This window comes from Solenopsis invicta, chromosome 6, assembly GCF_016802725.1.
Source record: "Solenopsis invicta isolate M01_SB chromosome 6, UNIL_Sinv_3.0, whole genome shotgun sequence".
Lineage (NCBI taxonomy): Eukaryota > Metazoa > Arthropoda > Insecta > Hymenoptera > Formicidae > Solenopsis > Solenopsis invicta.
In genome coordinates, this window is record NC_052669.1 from 3,700,503 (window position 1) to 3,728,447 (window position 27,945).

Sequence of the window (27,945 nt, forward strand, 5' to 3'; positions counted from 1 at the left end):
ATTATTATCTTATTGTTAGTTATGTTTTATATTTTTTAGATTACAAAAAAATTGTTAAAGATTTCAATTTATTTGTGCGTTTTTAAATAGTAAATTATAAAAATGGACTTTATATAGTGTTGGACCTTATTTAGCTTAGGTACCTTATATATTTTTTTTCTTTTCAGCATGGAACGTTATAAAATATTCCACACACTGTTGTATAAACGACAAGCAAAATTAATTTTGCAATAATTTTCCGCGAGCTTTGTTCATGTGTATATGCGCGTATTTATGTATTCTCATGCATAATAAATCGATGGATGGTTTCAGAATTAAATATCGAAACAAATCTTTTTCAGCCCATTCATTTTAAGTCATTTTAATGGATCTGTGAAATGATATATTTATTTATAACATGTTTATGCTTTTAATTTGATACGTAAATACATTTACGTATACCTTATGTATATCTAATATAGTTTTCACAGATCCATTATCTCGAATTAAAATAAAATATGATTTATTACTCACAGATACGATGCGCAGCAGCGGAGTTACAAACAACTACGTTGATCTGTAACAAATATATTTAAATTACAGCAACGTCCAAAATATTGTTAAAATTTCACAAAATAATTGTCGCTTTCATAAAATAATTAGAAACAATTAACTCCGCATACAAGTATAATAAATAAAATAATAAATAATAAATACCTCACGGTTGCTCCGCCGTTGCCCGACGCCTCCCCGGGCCGCTCCTCCTCCTCTCAGCTCCTCCGTGACCCCTTCGTGACACTCACACAACACTGGAGAAAATACAGTTAATTACGATCACGTGTGCAATAATCACACACCAATATACGATACATTGCACGGCACTCCCAACCGTTAACCATTATTAACTACATACAATGCGCACCTTATTACGTCGCGGCGAAAGAATAATGTGAAGTACAAACGTATACAGTTATAACCTATTCTCTCGTTACCCACAAATTAAAAAATTAATCAGCGCAATAAATGACAAAAGATTTCTGCTTTAAATAATTTTTAATTGTGCAAAATGTCCATTTCAATAAAAAATCATCGAAAGTTTACGGCCTTTTAATTGTAAAAATTAATCGCACAGACTGCTAACAGCTTCATGGTTGTAGGAAATTTCTAGTTTTTTATTATTTGCTGCAAACGCGTTTCAAAAGATATAATGGACCCGCGTCGCTACCTGCTACGCTCGAAGTTTACCGCTGAAATGACAGCGCAGCAACTTCGTGTTAACATGTCGCGATATACGTTATAAAAACAAAACAAAATACCAAGGCCGCGCGCAAACCGATGTAATAATAAATATTTCGTAGGTGCTACGAAATATTTGTACATAGTGTAAAATAAATACACGCTCGCATACAGCACAATAGTGCTCTTCTAAATTAACTCGTAGCTTATTGTTACCAGAATCATTTCATCCAACAATTCATATATTATTTTTGTGCTTTAAATCTGAACGCACAATGCAAGATATATTTAAATCTGAACGTATTCTCATTGAAGCAGTAATGATTGCGTTTTCATATTATAAAATGATAAATTATAACTTTTACTTTGGACTTTTATTTCAAGTATAATAAATAAATCGCGAAATGACTGCTCGATAAACATTCATGACATATTTGTGAATATTTAATTAAAATGCAAAATAATTTTTTAATGTTCGTAAGAAATAATTATGCTCTCTTTTAAATATCACGGCCACCTATCGAGGAATAAAACTGCGAAGTAATTCTCTTATCTGCCAAATTATGAGACCAAATAATATGACGATTTTGTGTACTCTTAGCGTTACCATAAAAATAAAATGCCAATGTTATGCGCAAGCCGATATGTTGCCACTAAGAAATATTTAATAAAATATTTGATAATCTGCTAAATGTATGTTAAATATTTTATTAATTACATTTCATATTCATACTGATAAAAATGGACTGTTATCTTTATTTATCTAACATTTATATAAGGAATAAAATATATGATTTTAATCGAAATCAATATTTATTAATTAATTCATTGCGCTTTATATTATTTTTCGATAAATTTGTACGTTTGGCTAAAAATAAAATCGAGTTATTTTAATAAATCAAGAAATAGTGTATTGTGATTTTAAATGAAGTAAATAAAATTAAATCACCGCAAAATCAATTTATTTTCGTAATTTATTAAAATTACATGAATTTATTTCTTAATAACGAATCTATTTCAATGAATGAATTTGAAAGAAAACGATAATAATAAATTATATTACTTTAATTTTCTTAATCATATAATGAAGAAGAGTTTTAACTTTCAAACTTAAATTTAATTTGATTTAATAAATCTCTTCAAGAGAAAATCGTAATTAATTAAACATTTAAATATTTTAAAACAAGGATTGAATAATTTATATACAACATTAAAAGTTTCTTATTATACTAATCAATTTGGTATTATTAATCGTCTGCTTCAATATTAGTAATTTTAATATATTAAATCACGTTAAAAATTAGAAAATAAAATTCATTAAACAAAAATGCAGATCGATAAACAAAATTTCTTCAAAAATTACATGAATGGTTTTGCTAAAGAATGTACAGATTTAGCAGGATACAGATTTAAAAATGATTTTTTGTCGTTAGACCATCAAAATACTTATGCTCAAAATGAACAATAGCGTAAAAAGTTTTAACAAGTTTTAGCAGATAACTACTAAATTTAAACATTCTACGTAAATTATTTTAATGATTCAATAAAATTATTTTCAAATCTGTGTCTATAATTAAATTTGTATGTACTTCAACAAAATTGTTCTTTCAATGTACAATTCGCATTAATTGAAAGAATTTTATCTATTCTTATATCTTCTATATTTATCGTTAACCAACAAAAATTGTACTAAAGCTTATTACATTCTCTCTCTCTCTTTCTCATTGTTCTTTTTCTCTTTCTGTAAAGTACACACAAGTATTAATAAAACGATCGATAACGATCGTTCATTTATTTTTAATACCGAAGTAGAAAGAGTCTTTATACAATTGAAAAAGTCTCGTTATAGCTTGAAAGCTTTAAAAAGCTGACGCTTTTTCTCAGGATCAAACTAGGTAATTCGACAAAGTGCGGGTTGTTTGTAAATCCGTTTATCGATAAATCGAATTTTCACGCCTCACGAGTTCGACGTTACTGCGATCGTGGCGTGTCCTGCGTGAAGCAGCGAAAAGGATGTCGAGTCTGCCGACCGCCGTGTGATTTGGGGCGAGAGAAAGATATCACCGGTCTGTGATTTTCTGAAATTGTGTTCGCGCGAACAAACGACGAGGTACCGTCGGTCGATTGAAAACCTTCATAATCCGTTTATGCGCGTACTACAAAAGCGTCGTCAGCAAGATCTATATTTATCGCGTCTCTTAAATCAATCATACGCCGTTGCCTGCTTTTGACGCTTCGCAAACAGCTCTTAATTTATGAATGGCCATTTACGGAATCTCGCACTCGAAACACGAAAAACCGAAATTGGGTCGAACGTTCGTGTTCAGAAAGATTAAAAAGATAATAAGAGAAGCATGCGTCACACGCTGTTAAAATATTTGTCATTCATATAACGATGTTCTGCATTCAAGTTACCCTTCAAGCCGCTAACGATCGTACTGAAATATCACATAAAAATGATATCAATCGGCGAACGTGTTTCATATCTCGCTTATAGATCCGTCTATACAACTATAGAAAAAGGAACGAGTTGGAAAGCAACATTGGCGCGGGTGGAGAAGAGTCAAGTCAATAAAATCAAACGTAGCTAATTCGTTTAATGGCCGTGACCCAAACCTCCCTATTTATTTAGAGGGATATCGATCGAGCAGACAGGAGTTTGGCTGCAAGGAAGGTTAACTGACGATCCGCAGTCACGTCCGCGCAAACACGATTGGTGCGCCGATTTAATCTGCGAGGGATCCTCGAAAGGAATCTTTCATGCCGTTGCCGCGCGCTATTCCCCGATGGTTGAATTTCCGCGGCGTGATATTACAAATGATATTACAAAGATTTACGCGTGAAATCGTGTTTTATGATACCGTCTTATGAATCTCGGCTTCGCTATTGCGTACAGAGGATAATAGATCGTTAAACTATCATGCTTGCATATGAAAACCAGTATGCGTGACGTTTTCGGCACGCCAGACACGTCACGACACTCGTGATTAATTGCTCAATACTCTGCACTGCGTTTAACAACCCGTAATTCATCATAATTATACTGCCGATGTGAACCGCGGTAAAAACTTGCGTTTCCGCTTTACATAAGATTGATATCTTTTTTATTGTAATTTTACTTCTATCGAGATTGCGTGAACGCGTATTCGCATATGCAAACGTATAAATGTGTTTCTTGTCACCTGGAGGCATTCAAGCGATGATCCACGCGATATCGTACGCGTAAAGCGTGTTTATTTCCAATTCGCGCTTGTTTGTCCTCAAACGCGTTTCATTACGCGCGATCTTCGAAGTAACTTTACGCGCACTTCCCGTCTCCGGTAATGGAATAAAGTTTGTCGCTCTCGCTAAAAGAAAGATTGGAAAGTTTCGAAAATTCGTGTCATTGAAGGTACTTTGCGTAATGTAAACTTCCGAGATTGCCTACGCTAAACGAATGTGACTTGGAAAATGCGTCACACGGCCTGCGTGGACGCCGCGCCGCGCCGTAATCGTTGAGAGCCAAATTATACTTTACCAAAACTTCAAGATCAAAGAAACTGATTGCAAATTAACGAAAATTGTTGTTTCTCTTATTTTTGTCTGTTTTTACAAATAAATAATCCAAATTCTTGTAAGTAATTAAAAAATTAATTTAAAATTAATTAATAGCCCTGTTCTTTCATAGTTATGTAACGTTAACGTATAACTATATTAAAAATCGATTTTCTTAGCGAAGGCGTTGTATCGTACGATGTTTGCGCATTTTCGTTTAAGCGCTTTAAAAACGCGGTTTAATTTTATCTGACCGACCAACAACGCCCTGGAGGCTCTCGAAAGGTCTGATCAAGGGCGTGATTTATTATGAGCGGTTGGAACCGAATGAAACAGTTACTGCGGACTTGTACCAACGTCAATTAAACCGCTTGAGTCAGGAATTGGAACGAAAACGCCCATATACTGGCAAAGGAGAACGTCCTGTGAAATTGCTGCATGACAACGCCAGGCCACACGTTGCTTCCAAGACAAAAGACATAATGAATCTTGGCTGGGATGTCTTGCGGCATGGCGTATGCACTAAATATAGCTCCTTCGAATTACTTGTTCTGATCGACACGCCTTATTTGATACGCAATTTTAATCAGCGAATGAGATCCGAAAATAGCTTGATGACTTTATCACGTCCAAAGACATAGACAGCATTTTACCGAGATGTAATCCATAAGTTGCCCGAAAGATGGTTTAAAATTATAGGAAGTAACGGCAAATACTTTAATTGAAACAATTTGTATTGCTTTCTTTTAAAATAAACACACCTTGAATTTAAAAACCAAAAAGTTTAGATTATTTGTACGTCTAATATAATTATTTCTATTTGCATTGGTTTATTTTTCTATATCATTTCTATTTATTTTTCTCCGTTTATTTAACTTATCACAATTTTATCATAACGACATGAGCAAAAATCAATTTTAGATTCTTGCTGATAAATAGTTTAAATTCTTTATGTCTTTTCAACGTTTCCTTTTTTTTTTGCAAATTTTACATTTAACGCTGCAGCATGCTGAATATTTAACTTATTATTGTCATAAATGCTACATGCAGCTACTTTACGGAGGCAAATTTAGATCGCTAAAATTTTGATAATATGTCGACGCCTTTGCAAACCTCCTATTTCGATCGAATAACGTATAGCGAACACATACACACAGCTATTATCGATTCCCCATCCTTCTCTCGAGTATTGTGAGAAAAATCCCGTAGTCGGCTACTGTCCGTTCCCTTCGAAGCTAACACCGTAGAAGCGCATTATCGTCAAGGGTTCACCTAGTGTAAACTCCTGGGGTTGCATGTGCAAATTGAGCGCAAGTTGTTTAACACGATCGTAGGACCTCGTCGGAACGGTACAGTGAGTCTCCAGTCCTCGTCGCACGTACACAAACTCCTCTCGTAAGACTGCTACAATAGTCACGTTCGCGGAAATACAATCGTCGAGCCGATCTAATCTTGTGGATTCTTGTTACAATCTCGCGCATCTACAATGGCAAAGATCGAATTGAGTCTTGTACGGGTTATCTTTATCTTCCCTTTAACATCAAAATTGTCAAAGAAGCTTCAATATAGTTTCACATAATTTTATTTTTAAGATCAAAGCGCGTTTCTCAAATTTATCTTTAAACGAGATTATAATCAAATTTTTCTTGGCCTTTTTATTCAATATAATATCATAATAATTTAAAATGCTCATAAAGTAAGCATTTAATATATTAACGTTTTCCGTTAATACATTTCACATTTAATAATACTCGTATAAAGAAAAATAAAAAAGATGTATGAAAAAAAAGGATATACGAATATATATTTCATGTATAAAATATGAAACGTTTTAGCCATTCTTTATTCAATGTTTGGAAAGCGATCGAACGTTATATATCGATTACACTTTCAGCGAGGAGGTAACAACGAGTCATCTGGATAGAAACTCCATTAGGGATCGTGCCGAAGTACAGAACGCGTGCCCAGGATCTAATGTATTTTAATGGAATTCTTCGGCCGGTCATTTCTCTTACGGGCTGGCGCGCACGCCATGGGCGGCAGCTTCTTTTGCCCGTGGATGAGCATTAGCGGAAAAGTTACCTAAAGTACCGCGACCCTGCCGCAGCTGCGGACGGTTCGCACGCGGTTTTTACCGCGACGCGGGGGTTAACGCTCTTACTTAGCTTAACGTTCGTTAAGGGAGCAGCTGCCGCTCTTGAACTGCTGGAAAATGTCGCCGGTTTCTCTTTTTCGTATGTTCGATGGCAGGAGGATGGAGAAACGGTAGCAGGGGAAGAAGGAAAAGCGGGTACTTCGTTTCTCTCGTGTCCGCGTTTTACTCACGGACGCGCGAGTGCTTCATTCTGTGCAACAGCAATTCGTATATATCCAGATACGTTTATATTTCCGACTGCGCCGCAACGATGAACGACGGTTCGCCTCGTTAGCGGCGGCCTGAATTTAATCCGTCATTTTAGTCGTGCCAGTCTGCATTATTTAATCGACTTGTCTCTAATTAACGCATCGCGCCTGTTTAATTTCACCAGAGCATCATAAACGTGCATCGTTTCGTTTTGGTTTTGATATTAGTTGATAAAGGGAATAGCGTAATGGATGCAATGCTCGATATATCGCGCTATCGAAGTAAAAGCGATTGAATATCGCTTCTAGCAAAATTAAGTTTGGCACTTAAAAATAAAGTATTACTTATAACTAACAAATGTTTTAATTGTATTATTCAAGTTTGTTAGACCAACTTAATATGTGTGCGCTCATATGTATAATAGTGTATACGCAGAATAGTAAATTAATTTTTTTTCTATAAAAAAGTTAATTACATATTTATGTATATATATTTATTTATTTGTATAACAACATATAACAAATTAATCTGCGTTCTAATTTTACAAACCACATGTATATAAATTATGGCTATTGCATGTGTGTTACCTTTAATGACTGAATTTAATCAATAATCTCTAGAGTAAACGGTGTTGTCTCATTAAAATAATGTCCATTAAACATGAATATAAAATTAATACAACAAACATTACTCTAAAGCAGGAATTGGAAATCCGTCGATCGGCCAGTTTATCACGACAGTGTGATTGATTAATTTAATAATTCTTTATATTAATAGAGAGCATGCAAAATATACTTGTGATATTATGAATCATTCATCGAATATAAACAGTTATGAAAATTATATAAGAATAATATAATAATCCTCATTCCAAGTTAAAAAAGTTAATTTTCTTAAAATAACTTTTTTTCAATCTGACTGACTTATTCACTTTTTATTAAAATTTAAAATGTGTGAGTGATTCAAGTCCAATTCCAAAGTTCTTCAAATGAAAGTTTTTCGAAGGGAAGTTGAAAATGTCCATATTTTTTAACAGCTCACTAATTTAATGTGCAGACTTAACTCCAGAATATTGTGTTGATAGCATTTCCATTTAATGAGCAGTTATGCTCCATTCAAAAGTCCCACAACGCAACATAGTATACCGGTACAATGACGATGTATTACGCATCATCGCTCGTTAATGCAGTGTGCATGGTTGCCTATTAATTTATCGGCGTATTATGTAACGCTAACCGTATGATCAACGTGGCTTTATTAAAATTCACTGCGTTAACAATAAAATCACTGTAGCTGCATGTGAAAATAACTCTGTTCGCCGGGAGTGAGCGCACAATAGTAATAAGAAGTGCCACACAGTCGACATCGTCGTATCATGCGGTAGAAACAAAGATAGAAACATATAAATTTTCGCAGTAGATTGAACACTAGCAGCCGACGCTCTTATACGTGCGGACTGAACGAATATTTAAGAATTCATTATTCCTTCGTCTACTCGATTTACTCAACGCGAAAGCTAAGCCTTGTTGAAGATCAGAAATCTCGAATAAAGCGAGCCATGCATTATAGATATCCATCCAAACCAGCGGTGCGAAGACCGTAACTACGTTGTTCGGTGATAACGCGGCCCTCACCTGCAGGGAGAATCTAGATTCTGATGTGTCCTGAAAGAGGGAAAGACAAGAAGAGCCGTGAAGCAAACCGAAGAAAACGAGATCGAGAAACGGTGAATCTGCGCTAGGTCAAAGAAAGAGGAACGATATGGTAAACCGGAGCAAGTGAGAAAAACGGAGCAAGAACGAACGCGAGGGTAAATAGGTAGAAGAAGGAGAGGGAGGGGCGGAAACGGAGGAAGCCGCGCGCGCGGTAAAGCGAGTAAGAAAAGGCGGGATGGTCGGAGAGAAGTGGCGCGAAGGCCTTCAAATGATTTAGCCCCGCCGTGGGGTTAGATCCGCAATTTCGTTTGAAACATTCATGAGAAATATCCTCCTGGCCCGGTACCGCAGCTGCAGCGTTTAAAGAATTGCACCACGCGGTCGCGACCGTTTACTTATCTCGATGGCTTCCTCCTCGGGGCTCTCAGCCTCGCAAAACGAGGATGTTTCGCCCGCATAACCGGATCTTTCTTTGGAGTCTCGCGTAGGAAGAGCACAGGATAGTCGGGGGATAGAAGGGGAAAGGGGAAGGATAGCCGAAGGGGAAAAGTGAGTAGAATGAAAAGAGAAACAAAAATAAAACAAAGGTAGGTGGATTTGATGGTCTTCTCACGGCCGAAAGAAATTCTAAGCGCGGATATCCTCCCGCCAGATGAGCTTTAACGAGGTTACGGGTCAACGCCAATTTCCTAACCAGGTAGGAGGGTCTCTCATCTAGTCGTGCTCCGTTAGATCGGTTTCAGCCTCGTTTCGTTGCGGCTCCACACAGACGAGTTGCGAGTTATATGTAATTTATGGAGTTTCGAGAATTGGTGAAACTTTCCAGGACACTCTGGTATTCCGCGAATTGTGTCACAATTTATTTTTAAAAATCGAGCCTCATTAGCAAAAATTATGTTTGACAAATAAATTATGCAAAACCAAAGTTAATATATTTTTTTTAATACTTTACTAGTACATTTATTACACAAAATTCTAATTTTTTTTTAATAATCCATATTTTTTCCATATTTAAAGTAATAGTTATTCCAGTAATAGTTATTTGACTGTATGAAATACTTTAACCATTTTAATCAATTTATTTTAACTGATCAGTTCAATTTTAACTTTTGATTTACTTCAAAAAGAGTACTTTTCTGGACAGATAATTTCATTTTTTTTTCTTTGCGAAAAGAAGTATATCAGAGATAAGCAGAATTACGTATCTGTTAACTCTCTCATATTTGAAGCAGTAATCTCAGTCCGATTTTCGTCGGCTACCGAGCTGTTGGCGTGGCGACTTCGTCCACGTGTCCTCCATTCAATTATCGGCCGTTCAACGTCGCCATTCGTGCGCGTCTGTAGTTGCAGTGTTTGCAGTATATACAGGTAGCTCAATTGTGTCAAAATCTCTTTGCGACTCCTCAGGCTCTTACGTCAATTCCCGGACAAAGTCAGTCTTATTATCCTCTTCGTACGGTCTCTCGTTGCACAATAGTAGTTACACTTTCCGAAAAAACGTCTATGGAACGGAGGGAGTTTGATTGAAGCAGAATTTCTCTATTAAACGATTATATTGATTTTGTTTAAAGTTTTAGAATTTTACGTGTATTAAAAAAAGCAATAATAAATTTCAATTGTACAGGAAAACGTTACTCTCTAAATCGAAATTAGTGAATTACGACTAAAAAACAGTGCACATTTCACAGATTGATATAGTTATAAGTATAACATTGAAATCCATAAAATCTTTTAAGTGTATTCTAAATTGTAAACAGTACTCTAGATATTCTAAATTGAGATTATTATAAAATAAATACGTATTAAATAACTATTATCAAAATCAGAATCAGTGAAATTTTATTGTTTACAGTGCTATATTTATAACTACAATCAATGATGTATTGTCTTTCAGTACCAATACACTGAATCCGATCAATGAGAATATTGCTCTGTTAATCGAAATCACAGAAAAACAACTAATAATTACTGATACGTTTTTATGAAGAGAATTAATAACTGTAACAAAATAATTAAAAACTAATTATTTTGACCATAATATTATATAATTATTACATAAGAAATTATTAATGCATATCGGTTTTGCCAATGCAAATTTACTGCGTTTCTCTATTCGATACGTTTAATTATCTTATTTGATTCTACTTCAAGAACAGAAAACGATAATAAATACATACTATCTATTTTTAAATACTTATTACGCTTATAATTAATTCGAGTATCGTCGACCTACTTCAAATCTACATCTCCAGTATTTCCATTATGCAGATTTAAATTAAAAGTAATATGGAGTTTCTAATTGTTGCTGTCGCTACGAGCTTTATTTTAGAAACGAACATCGCGATGACGACAATAATACACAGTTTATGTCATAATCTAGCGACTCGGTTTGTTTCGTAGCCATAGTTCCATATTGGAAGCTTCTTCGTCGGAGTATTTTAACGCTCGAAGTCGCCTTCCCGCGCGAACTGACAAAAGGCGACCATTTTCTATCTCTGCAACCCGTATACGTGTGTGTATACGTACGTATACGTGTATACTACATCCGGCAAGCGCAATAAAATGAGAGCGACGCGTTAAACTTTATTGCGGACGGAGGTTGTTGCTCGCATCTCTGTGGCGTCACCGTCGAAAGAGGGCTGTTATAACTTTATCACTGCCGTCGCCCACGCCGTAAGACCGATATTGTGAATCTCCATTTTTGGTTCAAGAATGTCTAACGCGCGTCTCGGCTGACAGCATTTTAATTGCGCGATCCATTAGCGATAGCTGTAAACGACAGCCTGCTTTGGCATCGCGGATTGTTGCTAGGAAAGAATATATAGACGATCAGTAAACTGATCGTATAATTTCGCCTTCGTAGAATTTTTATAGGCTGTTATATATGCTCGGGACATAAAACGGCCCGAAGATCGAAGGTGCAATGTCGTTGAAATTCAGAATGCCTTAAAACGAAGTCACCAAATCGTTTCTAGATCTTTATTACGCGCGCCTTTATGTCGCGCTCATATTTATTGAATTGTTTGATCATTCTCAGCGTTGTTGTTATAAAATTTATTTTAAGCACGATTGTACTACGTGCCCAAGATTATGCATAGACGTGCGCCGCGGCACGATATCTTGCATAAAGGCAAATGTGTTTTAAACTGAATTCCTGGATTATGCCGTTGGCGCGGATACCAGTGTAAATGATAAAACGACATTTTATGAACGTAGCGTTTATTTAATATCTTTTTCATAAAAAAGGGATTGTGAAATCTAGGCTAGGAATATATATATATATATATATATATATATATATATATATATGGACCCTTTAGAATATTACCTCGGTTTTAACTTAATGCGCGTATCATTGGCGTATGAGAATTAAAAGCGCTTTAAGAGAAATGAAAAAAAAAGCGAATGTATCGCGGAATACGTAAATTACATTAAAGCTCTTTCGGATAGAGTAACTATTTGTCATGCTTTCAATCTTTCATAACGCATATCGTAATAACTTCAACGTGCTTATACGCGAAATCATAATTACCATCGCCCGTTTCAAATTTCCGACTTCCCTGCCCTAGGGGTGCAAAACAGAGATGGGAAAGCGGAAGGATTATAGGGTCTAAAACCATCGCCCCGCCGCCCAACCCCCTCATGACCATTAACTAATTGCATTCTACTAATTACTCGCAAATCCTTCCGTTCCCGCTTCCTCGTGACTCTGTATACGCCCGGTACACGATCGTAAATACCTCAACTTCCAAAGAGCCGTGAGCTCCCTCCGGCGCTCTACCTTCCTCCGGCTTGTCAAGAACACAAATAAAGACTTTAAACCGGTTAACCGATCCAAGCGAGATAGTAAGACTGAGTACACAAGAACGATCGTCGCTTTCCCGCTTCAATCTCTTCGCTACGAACTGTAGTGACTATCGCAGTTTTTTTCGTAAACGAATACTCGGCGCAAGGAGAAGCTTATCGTGAGAGAAGCGACCATTGTGCTCGACAATAATACGAACTGCATTACGAGACGCGAAAAATATATCCGCTACTACTTTAATTCGCGAATAAATTTCTGCTGTGTGGTCTCGGCAACCACTGAAGTTTGTAGGGCGAGAGGTAAGTTTTTCGCGCGAAAACGCGGAAATTAATTTCAACCGAGATCAGCACAAAACCGTTCCGAAGCATCCGTGATTAAACGAGGCCGTATATTATTTCGCACCGAGTCCCATTTCACGCATATGGTATTCCGATCTTTGCGCCGCTGTATCGTATTGTATCAGCCACCGCGCGCAGATCGTATATCACTCTGATAATAATTCTTATGACCGCCGCAGGAAAAAAAAGGATTATTGCCACGGCAAAGATATACAGGGCGCTCTTAACCCGAAATCTCTACGCTGTTCTGCCCTCCATTCATTACCGTCGCTACCCCCCTTTCCACCTATTCTTTCGCCACAAATCTGAATCCCCCATCGGCCCAGCTAGCACGGAACGCGAACGTGACCTCTCGCTGGTACAGCGAATGCGGGGATAAAATGCATTGGGAATTACGTATATCCCCCAGTGTTCGTCGAAGTGAAATATTTCCTATCGAGAAGCATCCCCGCGCCGCCAGCGGGGCCGGGGGTTTGAGGCAACGCCGTTCGGTCAGAAGCAGGTTTTACTCGTGGGAGAGAAAGTTTCGCTAAAACGTTTTCGCTGATAAATCTTGTTTACAGATGGGCAGGCTCAGGTGATGCGTGCGCGCTTCGTTCTCGTCAAAACTTAAAGTACGAGCAACTTTCGAAATTCACGCGGGACGCGCCACGCCACGCGGCTACGTGCCGCGGTCGCGGCCGCGGCGCCGTTGGCCAACATCGATAATTGGCAAGGAACGCGTCGGGAGTCGAAACACGGGGAATGACTTTAGAACACGTCGCGCAGTAACAGAATCACGATCGGAATGGCGGTAGATGGGTGTTAACTGCGGTGGCAGTTTAGTCGTGCTAATAATTGCCGCTACTAACGACGGCACTTGTACAGATGTGGCTCGTAATGTGTCTAATTCAATATATTGTGTGTTTCGTATACAAAATCGTCTTCATTCGGATAACTACTTTATCGATTGCTCGATTATATCTGATCAAATTATAGCGCAATAACTTTGGTAAATTAATATTCCTGAATAGCTCTCTCTTTCTCTCTCTCTCTCTCTCTCTCTCTCTCTCTCTCTCTCTCTCTCCATTAGAATCTAATTCACTTGAGCTGCTTCTCACTTTTTATGACCATAATATAGTTATAATTTCGTAGTGACATTCTCGCATTTTTTTAAGTATTTAAAAAATACGAGAATTTCATTCATTTGATCCTTTGTAAACAATAAAAATGCTGAAAGGACAAATTTAATTCTAAAAGTAGAAATAGGTAATAAAACGTTGTTTTTAACTTAATTTTAAATAAACATTATTTTAGTGTTTATGTAAATTTCTAATATAATGAATTAAACATTTCAAACTGAATATTAAAACATGATAAAACAAGGTTTGATAAAACTTGTCAAGGAAAATTCGCATTAGACTTTATAATTATATCGTTTCTGATTAATATTTATAATCAGCGTATAATTCATACATATAATGTATAACTTTTTGCACAAGCACTTTATCAATTCTCCATTATAATCGATTTCAAACTTACACATTATTAAAGTAACATATGAACGAATAAGTTCAAAATATTTATGTTTCGTAAATAAAATAATGAATAAAAGATGAATTAGAAATATACTATTCTCATAAAATTTCACCTTTCAATAATCGTACATAATTTCAAGAATTTAAATATTTAACAATAGGATATTTGTATATCTTTGTCATGGCATAATTAAGCGATATTTTAATCTAGCTCGTAGCATATCGTTAAGTTCGAGTTACATGTCTTCTAATATTCAGAATTTATGAAAAATTAAAACGACAATGACGTTACTCATAATTGAGCAAAAAACGTTGCCTCGCAAGGGAACGGTGCACTGAAAAGCGCATCCAACGGTTTTAATAATCGCTACAATATTCAACAGCTGCTCGACCGTCTACGACAAGAGGATGAACGAGTGGCCACTTATAAGTTGAATGTAAACGACTTGCCTGTTGAAATATCGATCGCGAACGTAACAGATAGACATTTATTCACCGCACAATATTTACGGGAGATAGAGACAAGACATTTACATCACACGCGCGCGCTCATTTCTTTTGAAGCTACATCTATCACTGCAGAAAGTAATCCCAAGATAAATGTAAAAACAATCGGCTCTTAAACATGAGAGTCTGACTAAATTTTAATAAACATATCAAAAGAAACTGAAAGTATCATCTAATCATTCAGGTATTTGTCAACGTCCATTTTTATTCCTTGGGATAAGGTAAAATTGTTCCTTAAGATATGTACCATTATTCATGAAGAGATAGCAAAACTCTCGACTCATATCTCCATGCCGTAACCTGCTTACAATGTTACAATCGCCTTCAATTTATCACTCGTCGTATCGCCGGACGAATTTCAGGTGACCGTTGTGTTGCGCGAGTAATGATTTAGAAAGTCGAGAATAACTTTGCTGTGAAACGGGGCAACGCGGAAAACGCTGCGTCAGTGCCGTTACGTGAGATTATGGCTAACCAAGAACGCGACGGAGAGGGTGCCATCCCTCCGGCCCGACGTACTCATGCTCTTCAAGGAAAATATAATGACAAAGAAAAGGAGAAGGCAAGAGCATTGCGCGTCACGACGCGAACGCCCATCTCTCAATTTGCATTTTCAGCATTTTGCTCGCAGGCAAATAACGACTTCATTACGGCGCTCATCAGATATAAATGACATATTTGATTTGCGTCGGCGTCGCCGTCTTCGTTGTCGTCCTTCCCCGTCTCGTTCGTCGTCGTCATCTTTGTACCCGCCACCTGCCGTCTTCCGCAACTCGCAGACGACAATGGATGCTGGATACTTGCGTACCCGGGCGCTCTATCCTCTTAATGAGAGGAGAACTTCTATAATCGGTGATCGGTTTGCGAGCAAGACAGACGTCGCTCATATTGAATCATTCGCGGCGATTAATCAAGCTTCCACTTGTCAATGTGCCAACCATCATTTCTACTTTCATAACGGATAGTGCACGATTTCAGCCGAAAGCTATTGAATTTGGCTTCGTGCATATTGACCAGTTATCATTACACGCTGCTGTTTGCAATAACCGTTATTGATACATCCGATTTTCACGATATCGGCGCGTGACAAAATTCAAAGCAAATTTCAGAGCAAAATTTCAGTAAAGATAAAAGTAAAGATAGAATAATAATAATAATCTAGAGTAAAAATTTTGTTTTCTTATTTGCATCGTAGTTCAATAAATATTGTATTATATTAAATAGAAAAGCTACTGTAAATTAAGCAAAAAATAAAGTCGAGCACTATACGAAGAACTATATTTAATAATATTTGAGATCTAACATAATTAAAAAAATACATAAATTATTTATATAAATTACAAATATATAAATTAAATATAAAAAAATATATAATTATATCAATGAAAAAGGAGATATAATTTACGGTTATTAATGAAAATGTTTCTAATATTATTAAATCTTCGAGATGTACAGATTTATTGTTTAAGTGATAAAGCTGAAACATCACGGTATAAGATAAGTCACGGTATACTGGGATAAAAGCCGTAAAATGCAATTATTGGTATGACGCCGGCTTCGAGCACGAGGGAAATCAATTAATCACGTATCCAATGGAACGTCTGTTCCGACTTTCCGGATTATCGTGTATGTTCCCCTACAGTTACGAAAAGATTAAGTGTTAGAAATGAAGGGCATCGACCCTCTCAGTTAAGCAGGAACACTTGTAGAGCGTTCGCTGCTTCCGGCGATAAAATCGGCTTTTCACACCGGATTTTCGCGATGCGTCGGGGCATTTCATTTGCTTCGCATATATCCGGTTTCTCCGGTTCGTATAGAGATCACAGCGCGCGTCATTGTTATGTAATTCTGATCACCATGTCGAAATAGGCGCACGATCAATTTTGGTTGGTAAAAACATGCAAAATGCAATGTTATCGTGACAAACGCCACGGACATACGCGTTTCGCCGCGATACATATAATGGCGTAGTCTCATTTTTCATTCGCTCCGTGAATAAATGTTTCTCCGCCACAGTGGAATGGAATATGCGAAACAAGCGTTACCCGATATTCGCACAAAGCGATGCACTTCTGCCGGGCGTTATGAAAAATTACGTCGGATCGTATTTACACTGTCAAACAAATTCGCGTGCATGCGACCGAGATAATCCTGGTCGTACCAAACAGTGCTATTCGCTTTAGAACACTCAAGTACAGTTCAGGTATGCATAAATACAAATTCACAGTAACGTGTCTTTACGGTTTTAAAAGTCTAATTTCAAGTTTATTCTTAGAAATAAAAATAGACATTCGAAAATAGAGACGTAAAAGAGTCTGTCATAAACGTTTAATCGTATCAATATTTATTTTATTCAGATACAATTGCAAATGGAGGTATATCTTCTCGTAAATGGTATGTGAGTATTCAAATATTCAAACACATTTCAATCTTAACGCGACCTTCTATTTCCATCGACAATTGGAAGTCGAAATGTCCGTTGTTTTCCCCGAGCACCCAGTGCCTGTTTCCATTCTCGCGATCGACCCCACGGCCGACACGACCGGCACCGTCCGTAGCTGGCAAATGCCGGTAGAGCGGAAGCCGCTGGCGAATGACAGGTTCCCAGTGTTTTTTTTTTTTACTACCTATCGTCCTACTCCTCCTCTGTTCGATCTAGGCTTGATCCGTCACACCAGCGAGGCTGTTGGGAGATGGAATACGTGATGAGCACTCGCCACAGTTGTTCCGTCCAGTGCCGATTATCGGAAACCGATGATATTTCGAAAATAACGGATAAAATATGGCAAATGTAACGATGTAGAATGTATGCTGTTGATAGGGCTGATAAAACGAAGAAAGTCCGGTTCGGTCAAAACGTATGTTCGGACTCATAGCAAAGAATGTCGGAGGAGAGGAGGCAAAAGGCGATACGTCAGATGGCCGGGAGAAGAAGGCCGATTGTAGGTTGTGAGGCTTTACGATCGAAAGGGAATTCGCTCTGCCTAAAGCTGGATCGAGGAAGAAAGAACGATGGAACGCTTTGGAATGCGAGGGGGGAAAAGTTGGGTGGAAGCCGCGCTCGTATTCGTTGCCCGACGATATACATCTTCGAGATCCGATAAGACAGGATAGATACGTCTCACGGCATCTTACCTCTTTACCCGCATTAAATCGAATGCCAGGGTATTCTCATGCATGCCAATTCCTCTATCCGGTTCGCGCGTTCTCCCCGGCCACTTCTCTCTCTCTCTCTCTCTCTCTCTCTCTCTCTCTCTCTCGCTTTTGCAGGCTGCCTCGGCAACCTTCACGTTGCCCGTGATTTATGCCTTAACGTAAATATCGTTGTCGTCGTGGCTCGAGTGCCCCTTGAGCTGTGTTACACCGCCACAGGCGCCATTTCCACCTGTTCGCGAGATTGCGCGTGCTTATGTACGCGCTCTCGTGCATGGAGATACCTCGTTGAGGTAAAAAGGGGAGCTTTCGTGACTGATCGCCTATTGTCGGCGTAAGTAATGTAAAGCGCACAGTAAACACAAACGTGGCACGTGTGCCTGTATGTAGAAGCGAATATTGCTATAACTAATAATTATTAAATTTAAGAACACCTTATTTCCGTGCATAACACGGTCATAACTTTATGCATAACTAGGACTAGCGAATGTTATAACGAAAATAATGTTAATATTTTCATGCTTCACGTTTAGTTTTAATGAAAATACATTTTATCTTTATGGAGATGAAGTATGGAAATTAAGCTTTATATAAGTAGAGTTTGAGAAAACTTCTTTTGTTTTAAAATTAAGTAACCTATCATATAATATTGGCAATTTGTGTGTGGAATTAATCGATATAAATATCAATAAAAGTTATAGTTATATTAAAATTTCTAAATTTATATTTTAAAACCATTTTTGTAGAGTCAGTCATTTTATTTCATTATTTAACTAAATAGCAAATATATAACAAAAAATATTTATAACTTGACACAAAGTATATAATTGATTTTTTAATTAATTTACATTGTCTTTTTGCAAGAATTAAATTTAATATGTATATATTTATAAAAGGTTGTATTTGCATATAAACAAAGTTCTTTTAAAATCGATTAATTTCAAAACTTAAAAATTTATTGTTTTAACAAATATATTTTTTTGCTTTAATTCTTTTTAATTCATCAGTTTTATGAAGATCTTAAAATGTAATTCCATACGTACATGACAGTACATTAAAAAAGAATATGTAAAATTTTAGTTCTCTTTGTACTCTGAGTGAAAACGAAAAGATTTACCTCTATTCTTCTAGATTTTTATGTTCGCAAAGAATATACTAGTTCAGCATTGCAACCTCGTTATTTTTAACTATGTAGTATGCGTGCCATTTTGGCACGTTCGGTTAGCTATGCCACAACTGTTGGTTGGATTTAGTGATATATATTGCGTATCGTGAAAGCTCACTCGCTCTAACGAAACAGCATTGGACGATCCTTAACATGAATGCCACAGGATACTGATGCGGACGTATGTGAGCCTATTCAGACGAATTCGTTAATGCGAACCTTGCATTCTGTTACTATGCAAAGAGGGATCAATCGGTACGCGCAGCGGCCACTGGCACGGACAGTTAATGGCTCTCACGTTCGAGGAATTTAAGTCACGTAGAAAAACTATTTGAACCACGCGAATTAGCATTCGGCACGGTGTCCGATCGAACAGGCGTTTCATCGGCGAGAGACAATAGAAAAATCAGTTGGCGCAAATCGATGCGCAAATAATGTTGGACGACGGCACGGTCAAATCCCGATTAGCCTCCAAAAATACTCGTTGTTCCGCTTAACCCTCCCGGAATTAAATGATTATTTGTTGAATGGAATGAAAATTGTGCTTTTCACGCACGTTATTTTTATACGATTTTAAAATATACGCAATTTTGGGGGAATTTTTAAACTGATCATTTTTTTATATCTAGATTTAAAATATTTATATGAAAAAGTAAAATATTGTATGATTAATAAAATTAAATTTTCCTTTTTAAATGTTTATTTCATTATATTATAATTTTTTTCTTGTTAATCATATTATTTTTTTTACAAAAAAAAATAGTTATTTTTAATTTTATGTACTATCCAAAGTTTTTTTTAGTACCGCCTTAAGCCGTGCACAAAAATTTTTGTAAATAGATATTTAGCAACATTGAGAATGAGAAATCTTTTTCTCCTGCAATATTTTTCAAATTGCATGCGCGTTAATTTTAACGCCAGTTTGTTCGAAGTTTCGCGTCTCGTTCTTCTTGAACCGATTCACGTCGTTTACCGGATCTTCGCGAGACTTGAATGGCGATAAACTCGAAGAAATTAACCGGGCCATCAAATTGTACTTTGTAGAGAAGTTCTCATTGGCTTCCAGACTTTAAACGTCGCGCTTTACGAATTACGGATCATACGGGTCTTCAACTTTCAGATAATTCGCGAACTTCTATTGTCCATTTTTTCTAACTCGATATCGATCCAATTACAGTTCTAACACGACCTTATTAATAAGTTTAATTAAAATAAAATACAAATAAGTTTTGTTAATAATTTTTTGTTAACTTTAAAAAAAAATAAAATTGATTTTTAAGAGAACAATCATATCATTTTAAAAATGCGGTATTATATATTTTATATTAAATAGTTCTAAAAAATTTTAATTTATTCTAAATTAAGAGCAATTAGTTTTTATATCTGTCATTATTGTAAAATTTAATATTGCATAATGTATGAAATAAAATATCTTATTTTTAAAGATAGAATAAGTTTTTTAAAGTATCATCGTTCGTATATATATGCTTATATGTTAAACATTATGTTTAAAAAAATTAAAAGAGAAATATAGTCATTAATTCAAATTTCAATCGTATATATGATACTTAATACGTATCCTTGCGAAATATATTTATTTGAATTCAAATGCAAAATAATGAGTAGATATATGCTATCGTTATTGCAAGTTTGTACATTTATCGGAAATTTATGTCGTAATAGCTATTTTATTCCGTACAGCCAAAAAATTAATCGAAGATAATTTGCATATGTTTTACAAATATCTGCAATCGAGATTCAAAGAGATGTATATTTTAATGTGCTTTGAATCTCGATGTTTGATAATATTGCATTTCCACCAGCGAATATTATCGTTCAATTATTTACCTCCGTGATGATTGTTAAAATTTTTCACAAAAATAGATAATCAGAGCGGCATGTAATATATTAATAATATTAAAAACATTTCATGTTTTTTTAAATATTATTTTAACACACACAATCACTAATAAATACGTGAATATTTATACTCGTACAAATTTAAGTAATCAATAACTATTATGAGTATTATATTGCAAGCATTATTTACTTCTTGAACGCATTAAAAATTATTTGTCGTCATTATACTCGTCAAATATCAAATTTAGATATTTGAGATATTAATTGTCTCAATATTTATATAAATTTATTAAAATAATGCAAAACTGTCGTATAAAAAGTAATTGATATAAATGGTTACATAGCGAAACTTTATCTCTGTCATGACATCTTTTATATTGTACAAAGAATATTTTCTTATAGTACATAAAAGATAATAAGTTTTACAATAAAACTACTAAATAAAATAACTGTTTATCTTGCAAAACATGTACGTTAAAGAAACCCGTCAGAACGATACGACCAGATCTCTAAATACATTAATATTAATTATCATGTTCTATCTATGAGAATCTAACTACATATTACTGTTATTCATTGGTATATGTTAATTGTGCAAAATTTCATGTAAATTAATAAATATTTTTAAAACAATTTTCACAATAGTGACATAATATAACTTTACATTGTAAGATAATAAAAAAGGTTATTAAATTAAATTGAAAAAGTGCAAAAAAAAATAGTAGTGTCAGTTAAAATGATGAAAAATATTTCTTATCTTATTTGTAGACATATTTATTGCATTTGTAAGTAATTTAATTAAAAATAAGTATTATTATATTTCATTTATACTGTATTAAATTTGATTATGATCCTTAATTTTCTTCGCACAATGTGCTTTGTGCTTTTGATTTATCGAAGGATTAATTTCATAGTCACGTTTATAGTGCAAACGTACGGTGCAAGCATGAATCATGTTTAATAATATGAATATGTATTTATATTATTATGTAACGCGCACGATTACTTCATATTCATAATTTTGAAGCCGTATTAGATCACCATACATCGCCGATACTAATTAAAACGGAAATCACATTAACGCAATCATAGAGATAATTTTCATTTAATTAATCTACAATAATTATAATTATCATATAATAAATGTAAAATATTAGCCATTTTACTTTCTATAAATTTCAAAACTACATAGAGAATGGGCAACTCATATCTGCATATTAAATCGCACGCAAATAGGGGAGAACATAAATTTCAAGGGAAAGTTATTGGCTCCATTAAGCTTCCATGAGACGCGAACGCATTTGCAAGCGACACCCGCAATTAGCATACAATTTCCGCAGAAATAAAAACTAATTAACGCCCAACCCACGTGTACGCCTAACACCGAGTAGCGTATTATTAGAAAATCGATTCACGAAACGGCCGCGACAGTATCGCTTTTTGGCTATGGCGGCAGCGCTTTGGCGGCAGTAGCGAGAGCGAATAAAGCGAAAACAAATCAAATTGATCCGATCGTAAGGACGTGGAAATTCGCCCGCCGATTTTCGCGCCAGCCATCCCCTACCTGCCGCGCCGTATCGCTATCCCTTCGCCAGAAGATTATCGCAATTGCCGGCGGGGAGAAGAGTGGTCTCGATGCCCGCGGTGATTACGTGGAATGGATATGGGAAGGAACGAGTCCAATCTAAGCATCACGCTTCGATGGGCAATATCAGTGGCTTATCATCCTTCCTAGCTTTCTGGCCGTACATACGCAGTCAGCCCGTAATATAAATTCACACTTTCGTCTTCCTGCCAGAATAAACGTTGAAATAAGCCGACACAATCTGCATAAAATGCGAATAAAATGTGCCACCTTTCCCATATTATTTAATATCATCACTAAGAAGAAAGATGTTTTTATTTCTCGTTAGCGGTTAGATCGAGCCTTAGCTAAATAAGAGAACTCAATATTTTATTAAGTAAATTAATTACATTCTCCTACTTATGTACTGACTCATTTGAAAGTCCGTTGCAGTTTTTACCCATACTTTATTCCAGTAAATCTGCAAACGACAGATATGGAAACAAATGGAATATAAATCGTTCTTAAATTGGACAAGTTAATCGATGCTTTTAGTCTTTCTCAATCTATTAATTAAACATGTTAATACTAATAAGCTCGTTAATATATCGTAAAAAAAAATATTAAAATAACTGCGGTCTTCGCTGCAACACATTAAAACTTCACATTTTCTCAAATCCCTCGGACGATTTCGTAACATTTGCGTTTCACATCACTGATTTTATCCCCCTTCAGTCGAAAGGCAGAAAAGTCGCGGTAGATGTATTTCTATGCTTCGACAGATAGAGGTCGAAAGGTGAATGGATATACGTGTATTTTGATATATATGTATATACATACGATTCGTATGTACACGTTTAAAATGCTTTATGTGTGGGAAATCGGAGCATTCGGTGCGCTTTGTCGACTTGTCGCCGTCGTCGATATCGATGCTCTCTCTACGCAACGGACAGGAGTGAACCCAGGAGAACATAACGAGAAGTTTCCGCGAGTTTCTTTCTCTAGATGCTCGTCAACCGTCTCGAACGAAAAAATCCTACTTGCGTAGGAATAAGAAAGAAGGGCTTTGAGAGATTTGGACAGTCCATTATAACGATTTTTTCTCATTCCATGTGAAATAAAAAATCCTTCCGATTTATGTGTTATAACAACTTGAAAAATTTCCTGCATATACATAAAAGTAAAGGTGATATCTTATATATAGAGAAGATTAAAATCCTTATAGGCATTATAGTCATTTGTGATATCTCCCTTAAGTCATAAATTTCAATGATGATTTGTTTAATAATTTGCCGTTATGCAGTGACGTTAATATTCCAATATATACTAGCTGACATTTGTTACAAAGTATTTTTACTTTTGAGTATTTCAAAACTTTTCTAAGGTATATTTTTTAGCATTTAATTGTACATATCTTCATTCTTTTTAAACATGATATTATCTTACGAATATATGTACACTTGAGTAGTATTTTTGTTATTTAACATTTTATTCAACTATACACTTTTGAAATTATGCAAAGTTAAACAGCGGCAAGGAATTTTGTTAATAAAGCCGTTTAAGCAAGCTGATGCCTCAACAGATCTAATACAGCCTCTTTTTTGAAGTTTTTATATCGAAGTAGTTCGATAGTTTGTAGTTACAGTTCTAGTGTTTAGTTTAGTTGTAGTTCTACTACCAATGTACAGTTTACATTACGTGTAATATAGAGATTTTCAGTACTGCAGTTTACATGCGAAAAGATTATGTGCATGTGTATATCCTGCAAATTTTCCTTTTTTATTTTGGAGAAATATATATAATAATTTTATGACAAAACACTGTGCCTTTTGAAACAAAATCCATTTTGTAATTCTCTTTTTGAGGAGAGCCAAATAACACCTGTTTCTCTTTTACTCATTATGTAGTATCATATTTTTATAAATAAAATCCTAAGTAACAAAATATTTTATAATGCTGAGTCTAAACTCGATTAATCAACACAATAATAAACATAATTGTTAAATGTTTTTAATTTAAAATACTGATTATTACAATTATTACACAAAATAAAGCAAAATAATATTACCTTCTGCTCTAATAAAATTTAATAAATTAAGCAAAGTTTTACTTTTCACAAATAACATTTTGTTATCATATTTCAAATGACAATACATATTTTTTATAGCAAAAAATGAATAGATAATTCAAACTTTATGGTATTTTTTAATCTTTTCACGTACATTACTACTTTCTTAAAATATTTTTTAAGCTTTCATAGAGCAATATTTATTTATGGTTAAATCGATGAAAGCACGAGTCGATTATGTACATTAAATATTATTTTTAAATACAACTCTGTTTAATCGTAATGTAAAATTATGTGTAAAGTCATATTAACAAAGAATAAAATTTTCTCGTTTGCTCCCTTTGAGGAAAAAATCAGCCATGTATTGAATCATTAAACTAATGTATTTAACGCCTTATTTCATTTATCTGAGCATTCTTAGAATAGAATAAGATAATTCGAGAGTTTGACGATTTCAACATCTGATAACGTTTCAATTTCAGAAGTTATTCGGGCGAAAAGACATTCGAGAGCGTAACTTGATTCATGTATTTCCATTTTGGGTACGAATAAGACCAACAATCAAATGAAGTTTCAGAATCTTCGGAGCGTTACAAAATCATTCCTCGCTGCGTACCAATTCGCCGAGTACTCGAGAATTACGTCGTATACGAACGGAATAGTTTTATTACGAGCAATCCGGTCGTTAGCATATACGAAAACTCACCGGCGTTTTTAACACCGACGTCGGGATTTAAAGGATTTCGCAATGGGATTATGGCCATCGATCATCACGTGCACCTGTATCTGCCTTAAGCGGCAATATTGGAAGCGGATTTTAACGCCGGTTTTAACGGTCCGTATCGCGTAATATTATCCTAGTATTAATAATGGCGATAAATCAACAGACTGGGGAATAACGTTCGACTTCGGGCTCGATATTCCGTTGGGTAGTTCGGTAGCACAGTCGAATGTATATAGTGGCACTCCAGGGAACCGCCGATGTATGCCGCGAGTTTCTCCAGTACGCCGAAGCACGAAATGCGCTCCGGGGGTAGAACGGAAGGGAAAGACAAAATTACGGCTGCAGCGTGCATAATGATCTACTTGCGAGCTCTCCGATGCGCGGCGAGGAGATTTACAGCCGCGGTAACGTTCGCAAATGTGGTCGCCTCTAGATACCGTCTTGCAAGAGCGCAACCTGTCCTCGACGTCTCCATGTGGATGCGGGGTGGTACGATAGCATACGATACGCGAACGGAACTTAACGCTATTCATCCGCGATACGATTTATTGGCAGGTAGCGATACCGCTAGTTATCCCTTTGATTTAGCAGAGCAGAACTATTTACGCTCCACTCGGATTTTGTAAGTAATAATTGCACTTAAATTAAATATACTTTATGTTGAAGATGGAAAAATTTCGAAGAATCATATTTCCCTCAAATTTGCTCCGAAATATTTGAGATAAAAGTAATTGTTTGAAATTCTTTAAAATATTCTTTGATGTTAAAAATATATTTGTTAGTAAAAGGATTAAATTATAAATTAATAATTATGCCAGCAAAAATTTTAAGGCAAATATAATTCTTCGAAATTCTCCGATCTTTAATATTCAATACATTTAATGTCAATCATGAAAATATTAAATAAAATCTGATTTTAAGTTAAGCTTTAAAAAGAAGACTTATATGTATTATCTCTATGTATCTCTCAAGATTTAGTCACACACACATCAGACTTTTGTATTTGAATTATTTATATAATTCACTATTCATTCAATTTTTTATTATAATGAAAAGTAATTTCGAATTGGTTACATTATGTTAACCAAAATATTGTAATTTTAATCCAATCGAATATGCAGAATTTTTATGTACTAATACATATATCTCGCAATCAAGATATATAAACCGAATTTTTTATTATCAGTGCACTGTCTCATTATCTCTTCGACTTTCGTTAGTCTTAATATAATTAGCGCTATTATCCAATTCGCACGGATAGCAACGCCAAATAAATGTACAATTAGTCGCATGAATATAACAAATGAATTCACTCACCGCTCGACGCACCGTCATTGCCACGTCGCCGGCTGCTCCATTGTTTCGGACGTTCATTCACTCCCGGATACGAGTTGAAATAATGCGACGCAATAATCACCCAGCCACCCTGCAACCTCTGATGCTTGCGGTCGGTCCGTTACTTCTCGTCTTGCCGTTATTCTCTCCATTTTTTCGGATACTCGTACGCGTCGAAAAAGATGCGACCAATTAATTACTGGATATACTGAAAAAAAAATTGAGCAATAACAATCAAGCCTAGATGACAGTTATTAAAGCTCTTGCGAGATAATTTCAATCAAATGTCCGATTAATAGAGAAAAATTGAGAAAAAGATATTTAAAAAATTATTCATGAGAAACGTTAGCGTATTAAAATAAAGATTTCAGAGAAATAAATTTATATCCCAGGAATAACGTTTTTAATATATTTTTTTTTTTCTCAATGTTTCTCTGTTAACCGGATTTGAATTCTGCAGTGATCTCTAAAAACCTATAATGCACGATGTGAAAATCCTCTTCCCGAATTGCGTGACTGAAAGAGTTAAACGAAATATATACATTTGATATATAGTAGCTCTTACCAGACTTTCTTCTTAACGTAGACAATCGCAATCTGACGCTCGTTCGTTACTGCGCATCACTTCAGAACTTGCGCCCAGTAGCAGGGAAAGAGGGTGAGGCGGAGGGGACAGTCTCCTCCGAGCGCCGTCTAAAACCTTCTCGTCAATGTAGTACGATGCGATTTCCTTACGCCACACTCGCGACATACTTGGAACGACGCGAAACGCGGAGACCACGCACGTAGCCTCGCATATACTCACGATTATTGCCAACGTTTGGTACACGCGCTGCGGACGCTGCGGTAGTTCACGAGAGACAAATGTATGACGATAACTTTATGGACGAAACTTTCGAGACGCACGCGGGCTCGTTGAAGGTTAAGGTCGCGCGACGGAGCTAGGCAGAGCGATTCGCGCATTGCGTCGCGGCGGCCGTGTTTACGTACGGCCGACAGTCACCTACGAATGAGACTCGAGGCAGGAGCACCGCGCTGTGTGTCCTGCGTGACTAGTTTGTCTCGTTAACCGTTTGGGGTTCACTCGCGTCTCGCGGAAGCCTCGATCTTACTCGCGTCTAGTGACGCATCACGCGTACCAACCTGTGGACGGGGCGGCGC

General features: G+C 35.9%; 1 protein-coding gene and 1 long non-coding RNA gene across 7 annotated transcripts in view; one reads left to right on the forward strand and one right to left on the reverse strand.

Moving 5' to 3' along the window:
* LOC105193894 (neurotrimin) overlaps positions 1–27,945 on the forward strand; it is a 186,232-nt gene that overhangs the window by 48,690 nt on the left and 109,597 nt on the right. The window lies entirely within an intron of this gene.
* On the reverse strand, positions 28–27,938 carry LOC120358193. Its single transcript, XR_005575143.1, has 4 exons — positions 27,350–27,938; positions 26,767–26,992; positions 697–788; positions 28–556 (listed from the first exon to the last, which is right to left on the reverse strand). It is a non-coding gene; the product is annotated as an uncharacterized LOC120358193 (long non-coding RNA).